Source organism: Lipotes vexillifer, unplaced genomic scaffold, assembly GCF_000442215.2.
Source record: "Lipotes vexillifer unplaced genomic scaffold, Lipotes_vexillifer_v1.1 scaffold505, whole genome shotgun sequence".
Taxonomy (NCBI): domain Eukaryota; kingdom Metazoa; phylum Chordata; class Mammalia; order Artiodactyla; family Lipotidae; genus Lipotes; species Lipotes vexillifer.
Genome location: NW_006785581.1, coordinates 3,098,351 through 3,106,761, shown reverse-complemented (window position 1 = coordinate 3,106,761; position 8,411 = coordinate 3,098,351).

Below are 8,411 nucleotides of genomic sequence, written 5' to 3'. Positions count from 1 at the left end.
AAATGCTTTTTCCAAGCATTCCTGCCTAAGTTTCACCTGAAATGATTAGAGATCTAAACCACTGGCAAACTTGATTGCTAAGTCATGTGTGTGTGTGTGTGTGTGTGTGTGTGTGTGTATTCATATATACACATATATATGAATGATACAAATCCAAAACAAAAGCATTGTTTGTAGAGTAAAATAATTACATTCACCTTATTGAAATCAATGTCATTTGGCTCTCTCCTCCATTCTCTAGATAAGAGTGTGAGTGTTTAAATCAGAATCACTGCTAATATTAATTTATTCATAGTAAAAATATTTATTTAGTGCTAAAAATTTCACTAGGTTCTGAGGCTGTTGCCTGAAAGATATCACAAGCTGCATGGGAAATAGACACATAAATACAATGACAGATACTTCTGGGTGAAATTGGACAAGTTAAGTAATACAGTCTGGGAGTATAAAGTGTACAGAAAAGATTTCAGGAGGTGATATTTCCTCGTCTGTCTTAAGACTTGAAGAGAAACTTAGTCCTGTAAAAATGATGACAGCCCAGGAAACTGGGTGGGGAATGATGGTGGCACTTGGGGAGATCCCAGCCAGAGGAGACATCTTGAGAAAAGTCATAAACAAGGGGAAAATGTTGTATGTGAAAAATTACAAGAATTGTTGCTAGGCTACAATTTAGGCTATTCTTAACAGCTACACCCAATAGAAGAGACATATATTTAGATATTACTTACTAATCCAACATATTTTCTTCATGCATGGTCCCCAAATCCAAACACTGAACATGTACTTTTGTGACCTTACTTTCACCAGATTTATCTTTATGCAAGGAAATATTAGTAGTTATACATATGGCATTAATTTAGGGACTTTGAAAAAGTCTTCCATTCTCTGGACACCTTCCCTTACTGTTAATATTTTCCATCCAATTTTAGCCTTAAATTACATTATTAGGCAGTTCCTTCTCTGGTAGAATTGTCCCCTTTATCCAAGCACTCTTAGCAATAAAAGGAGAGGTTTCATTGACTATAACTAACGTGTGTAGTGTTACAATTTACGAATGACTTTCATTTACATTATCTCATTTATTCTTTGGAATGATTCTTCAAAATAACTAATTTCATTCCCAGTTTTTTTTTATTCCCAGTTTATTGAGGAGGGAAATAAGATTTAATGAATTGCCTGAAGTCATGCAACCAGTGATGCCTGAAGTCATGCAACCAGTGATGAATTGCCTGAAGTCATGCAACCAGTGATGCAGCATGGGTTAGAGTAGTTTTTCACCATTTAAGATTTTGTTAAAATACAGATTCTGATTCAATAGCTCTACAGTGGAGCCCAAGATTCAGCAATTCTAACAAGTTCAGAGCTGCACCTGTGGATCACAATTTGAATACAATGGTGTAGTATGAAATGTGAAATCAGCTGACCTGCGTTTGGGTCCTGGCTCTGCTGATTAGCATCCCTGCAACTTTCAATCAATTACTTCACTTTAACAAACTTTGGTTTCCTTATTTGTACAAATGAAGGCTTGCAGTAAGTGATCTCTATCAGCCCTTCCACTTATAAAAGTCCCTGACTTTTTCATTAATTTATTCATTGATGTAGAACAATATTTTCTTCATTTCTTCCACCCTAAGATTTTTTTTATTGTATTTGAACTAAACAGCTAATAATGAACTGAAAAAACAATGCCAATGATATAGAGAAATATGTTCCTTTCTGAAAGTTCTATTTTCTTACATATTTAAAGAAGTCAATTTATTGTTTGTGTTTTACTGAGTATTTTTTTAAGTTTTATAAGCAATTGTTTAAATAATTGTCATCATAGTGGTCTGAAATTTACATACGATATTACCCAATAGCAATGTTACGTTTGCATTTGTTTATATCTTTGTGGTAGGAAATACTTTTGAGAGATCATTTAAATGTCTTGCAAATGTTGCCCTCTGGTGGAAGGATATGTTATTATTTTAGAAGCAATTGTCTTTAATTATGTAATTAAAACTGATTTTCTTCCTTCCTTCCTTCCTTCCTTTCTTTCTCTTTCTCTTTCTTTCTTTTCTTTCTTTCTTTCTTCCTTTCCCTTCCTTCCTTCCTTCCTTCCCCCTTCCTTCCTTCCTTCCTTCCTTTCTTTCTTTCCTTTCTTTTTCTTCCTTTCTCTTCCCTTCCTTCCTTCCTTCCTTCCTTTCTTTTCTTTCTTTCTTCCTTTCCCTTCCCTTCCCTTCCTTCCCTCCTTCCTTCCCCCTTCCTTCCTTCCTTTCTTTCTTTCCTTTCTTTCTTTCTTTTCTTTCTTTCTTCCTTTCTCTTCCCTTCCTTCCTTCCTTCCTTCCCCCTTCCTTCCTTCCTTTCTTTCTTTCCTTTCTTTCTTTCTTTTCTTTCTTTCTTCCTTTCTCTTCCCTTCCTTCCTTCCTTCTTTCTCTCCTGCTCCTCCTCCTCCTCCTTCTTCTTCCTCTTCCTCTTCCTCCTCCTCCTCCTTCTTTTTTGGCACTTGTTAAATTAAAATCTACACCTAAAAATATGAAGCATCCTCTGTGGGCAATATGTTTGCAATTACCTGACCAAATACTAAATGTCCTTAGAAATAACTTGGTTGTCTGGGAATCCCTCAGTTAATGAAAGAGTCATTATAAAGAAACTTCACTCTGTTAAGATTTAGAAATTACATGGTAATCATGGGGTAAAAATGGGTCAGTGTTTTCAGTCCCAACAGAATAAATTGTGTTAATTTTATAAGTATTTTGAAATAGTTATATAAGTCTGATAAGCTTCCTTTCTCACCACCAAATATGTATATATATATATATATATATATATATATATATATACATATATACACTATATATACTTAAAGGCATTATAATTAGGGCTATTTATAAATCACTGGTAAGGTGTTTTTAAGGCAAATTTATTTTAAAAAATATTTATCAACAAATATTCACTCAACAGTTATTTGCACTCACTGTGGGCTAGGTTCTCTCTAGGATGTAGTAAACCAGTTGACTCAGCACAGTTTTATAGCTTTTCATAACAGTTGTACAGTGTGCACATTCCTAAAGAGAAAACTGCTTTGGAAAGGTTTTTTATAGTATGGCTTTATTTGACTTTGAATACTTAAAACAATGTTCATTCTAATTACATCCTTCTTTCAGGTTGAGGCTATACAAATAAGCTCTAGGATTCATCTGTGACTTTTTTCTTACCAAGGGTTTTTAAGTGGACGGATTTTAGTTCAGCTTTATTTGACTTTGCAGTGTTAGCTTCAGAGACATTTCCAAGAAATTCTGATTACACAATTTCTTGAGAAACAGAGATAGAAGAAATAATTTAGTGTGTCTTACCCACATCTATGTACATAACTCAGTACTTTGCACTGCTATATTTAATGGCCTAATATAAATTATCTTTTGATTTACCTGTGATCTGTCTGATTTAAAATTTGGAAGTAGGGAGTTCTAAATAAACTGTAATCTTAAGTATATATAATTAACTACCAAAATACATGTATATAGTCATATATGTAATGTGTCCTTTTTGTGTGCATCTTACTCTTTATAATTTACCATTAGAAAGATGTATACATTTTATTCCATTTCTTTCTTTGTGTACCCAAGCGGAAAAAATTCTCATTCACTTACACAACATTGTCCCTTGGAAAAACCCAAGTGTTAAAGTGAATGAAGACCAACTATTGCTCTTCTAATGCCAGAAAAGTATTCCTAGTTTTGAATCCCACACTATATACATAGAGCAATGAGATAAATTACAAAAGGACTTTGAAAGTAGTAGCCTCTTTAAACTCTCAAAAAAAAATTTTTCTTAAAGTAAAAGCTGTGATTGTATAAGAGAATACTGGGAAAAAATTAATAGAAAAGAGATGTAACTTGTAAAGAGAATTAAAGAAATACATACTTCAACATGGAGTCTAAAACAGAGATCACCCTGACAAGGTATTTTACAGACTAATAAATAGATTAAATGACAAGTAATATGTAATGTTCTTCGGGTCTGATGAAATATTACCTAATTGAAATCTCTCTCCCCCTCTCTCCCTCTCTCTCTCTCTCTCTCTCTCTCTCTCTCTCTCTCTCTCTTTGAGTCCTATAGTGATGCTATTTTGCTTTCATCATCCTGGATTACTGATTCCCTTTGGGTACCATTATGCTTATCATTCCAGATTATGGAATATGGTATTCCTTGGAAGAAAGCATATAACATTATTGAAATCACCCACTTGGCTGCAAACACCTAGAGATTGTCTGTTTAACTTCTTTACGGTGTTTTCTAAGTCATATTGTGAAAAGCAGAAGGTAATAAGATTTCATTTCTAGAATATTTAAAGTTACCCTTTCCAGAGTAAATATCTGAATACATAGTTTGATAATAGGATAGAATATTTAAAATACAGAATATTTAACTGCTATAAGCATACTCTAATCATAATTTTGGAGAAGGAACAACAAAAATGTAATGAAATGCAATGGCAGCTATAAATGTTTTCTAACTGCTGCCCTCTAGTGATCAAAGAGAAAATCTTTGACCTCCTAAAAAGGCTAATCTACAGCTAGTTGATTTTAATTTTTTGAAAGTCAGCCAGCAGGAAAACATGCTTCAAATAATATTTATATTATATATATGGCTTTTTTCCTAATGCAAAAAATAAAAGGGCACTGATAAATCAGGATTGAATAACTGTGCAATTTACACAATTTTTTTGTGCCTGTCGGTGGGATTATAATAACAGTAAATACACCATTATACCGTGGTGAGAACCACAGTGGGTAGGTTTTATTGTGTAAAATGGAGAGGCTGTGGTCATTCACTGAGACTCTGGATACAGAGTGCCAATACTTTCGGTCATTCATTGTGGAGAAGCAGAGTCAGAGCTCTTATCAAACCATACCTGAAACCTGCCCTCTAACTAGACTGATCTTCCAAATTTTTGAGTCAATGAACCCCATTTAATTAATACTTAAGCCAACTGGAGTTGGAGTTTCCATTACTTATGACTCAGAGTATTTTAATTTATCACCTTAAAAGTATTTTATGAATGGATAAATAGATGAATGGATAAAGGATGGATAGACAAATCCAAGGTTTAGAATATAAATTAAAAGTACTGGAAAAAGGGAAGGGTCATGTAAGAATAATTATAGAACAAAATATTAGAAAGGCAGAACAGGGTAAGACAAAAGGTAGCCTTAAATTTCAAGTTAATTCAATTAAATGTTTATTAACATTGCTAAGTCATAATTACATGCTTTTACTGGATACCAGGGAAGAAGAAATAAATAAGACACGCATCTTGTTCTTAGAGACCTCAGATTTTAATTAAGAAATTTAGATTTTTTTGTTTGTTTGTTTGCGGTACGCGGGCCTCTTACTGTTGTGGCCTCTCCCGTTGCGGAGCAGAGGGTCCGGACACTCAGGCTCAGCGGCCATGGCTCACGGGCCCAGCCACTCTGCGGCATGTAGGATCTTCCCGGACCGGGGCACGAACCCGTGGCCCCTGCATCGGCAGGGGGACTCAACCACTGCGCCACCAGGGAAGCCCAGAAATTTAGATTTTTTTCTTATGGATAATTGGAAAAAAATTTAATCATGAGCAAGGAAATGATTTTATCAAGCACAGTAATGTTCTTAGAAGTTTATCAGGCAGCAATATGATAAACTGTGTGGAGAGAAGATGAAGGCAAAGGGGTCTCAATTCAGAAACTAGCTACTGTAACAGACTGTGTGTGAGCCAATAAAATATTTTTAAAAAATAGTCTCCTAAAAAACAAAAACAAAAAAAAATAGACTCCTTTCCCCTATGATCATTAGACTTTTAACTCATTCAGGAATTGGGAAAAATTAACCACAGACATGTAGATAGTACAAAAGAGCCATCATTAGAACACTTGTTTAGATCAGTTTGAAAATTATGGACTCAAATGACATTGGGAGATTGCTTCTGTGAGATAACTTAATTTCTAATAAGTGTATTTTATTTCTCCCTAGCCCACTCTCCTGTTTCATCACTGGCATGACCCCAGACATTAAAAGAGAAAAATTAGCACATTTATTTAGTGAGTGGAGAAAAGGAAAATGTCAATGGCAAATGGCATCAATCAACAGCCCTTACTCTTCTACCCTTGGGCCCTTCACCATCTAAAAATCCCTCCTCGGGACAGATGCAGCTAACAATGGATCTGATGTGTCTGACTCCTTTTAGACTGAGATGACTCAGGAGCAAATGAACCCCCAATTCTTTGGCCACTTGTATTTTCCTTCTAGGGATAGTCCTCAAGGTAGAAATGAGTCTTGAAACAATATCAGGACTTGCAAATTGTGTGCAAATCAACCCCGATATTTGCATGGAGCTCAACTTTCTTACAGTGCTTCCTATCCCAGAGGCTCTAAGATCAGAAGAGGGTAGATGGGGAGAGGAGAGCAATTTTCAATCGTTCATGACTTCATATTCTAGGGAGGCAAAATTTTGGTAATAACAGAAATTAAAGCACTTTTCTACCATAGCAAGTAAGACAATACAAACATATCTCTAATGCATTTTACATTTAGTTTAACTTTTATTTTATCAAAGTGATATATGAAACTAGATTTAGAAGTCAAACTTTTTTTTTAACAGCAGCAGTCTTTTGACTCATTTAACCTACTGACAATTCTTGCTACTAAGAGGTACCACTTTTGTGGAGAAGATTAAATGTGTGTGTGTGTGTGTGTGTGTGCGCATGTCTGTGTTAAAGGATAAGGGAGTTCCTGGCATAGAAGAAGTAAGCACTATATGTGTCAGCTATTATAATCATTACACTGCTGTTGTCTGATGTTCAATTTTTGACATCTATTGACATCCTCCTTTGAAAGATGAGGAATTAATTTTAATTCTGCTTTACACTTCTCTCTCTTTCTCTCTCTCACACACACACACACTTGCTGTCCCCCATTCTCTCACTAATTTTATTTAAATAAAAATGTAATGTTACTATACCAATCAAAATAATAATGACAAGCAACTCTCACAGGATCACACAGTTTAGTGGCAGAGTTAGAATTCCACCTCAAGCCATCCACCTCTCCCTGCTCACAGCCAAACTTCAGGGCTACTTCGCTTTCATTTCCTCTTTTTTTTTTTTTTTTTTTTTGCGGTACGTGGGCCTCTCACTGTTGTGGCCTCTCCCGTCGCGGAGCACAGACTCCGGACGCCCAGGCCCAGCGGCCATGGCTCACGGGCCCAGCCGCTCTGCGGCATGTGGGATCCTCCCGGACCAGGACACGAACCCACGTCCCCTAGCATCGGCAGACGGACTCTCAACCACTGCACCACCAGGGAAGCCCCTCATTTCCTTTCTTATATACCATTTTCTTTTCCCTAGAGTTCATAACTGTATCCTGCTATGTGTTGATGTTGTTTTTATTATGTTTCTATATTCCTGTCATTAATCCATCTCAAAACATACCAAGAGAACTAATTTCTCTTGATATAATCAAATTCATCAGGTAATCTATTAGTTTCTTTTTTTCTCCTGGATACATTTCTCCTGAAGCTTTCTGCCCTTCAGTCTACACTAGATGCTTTCTAGTTCTGTCATATAGATACCAACCTGGAGTCCTCAGTCACCATCATTCTGGGGGACTTTCCATCTCTCTTCTGTGTCACCTCCTTGCTTTCTGGATCCTATATCCTTCCTGGATTACATGCTCCCACAGTTTCCTGAACCAGGAGCCTGTCTGTGTATATAAACAGGGGCCTGCTATTTATTTATTTATAACAAGTCTTGTTATTTGAAACCCTGCAAATGTGAAAACTGATTTTTTCTACCTTCACACTTGATTGATAGTTTTGCTTCTATGAATTCTAAGTATTGATACAATATTTTTTGATGGCATTATCTCATTGTTTTCCATCTTCTAATGTTGCTATTGGGAAGACTAATACCATTCTGATTCCTGAAGCATTGTGTATGTTTTTTTAAAAACTCCTTCTCTGGAACCATTATGGTACTCTATCTCTAGTGTTCTGAAAATTTAATAAGGGGCTTTTTTGTTGTCTTTGTGCTTGTCACTAAGAGGCAGAGCCTTGTATGTCCTTCAAATCAAGCAACATTCTTACTTAATCTTCCTGATAATTTCCCCTCTTCCTGTCTACAGGAGTTCTCCAGGCTTTTTCCTGAGGAAGATTAAACATCTGGTAACCAGCATTCTAGGAGCTGAGCTGAGAAAGGAGCTGGGGATAGAGTCTTACTATTCAGTATGAAAACTTTCATTTTTCCTCCTGACTTCAGTAAGGCATCTCATCTCACCCCAGACCTCAGCTACACCTCTGTCCTTGAGGTCTGGGAGTATATGATCACCCTGCAGAGATACATTTCCATATTCTTCCATGATAGGTGAGGTCCATTTGCTTGTCTGCTGGTCTG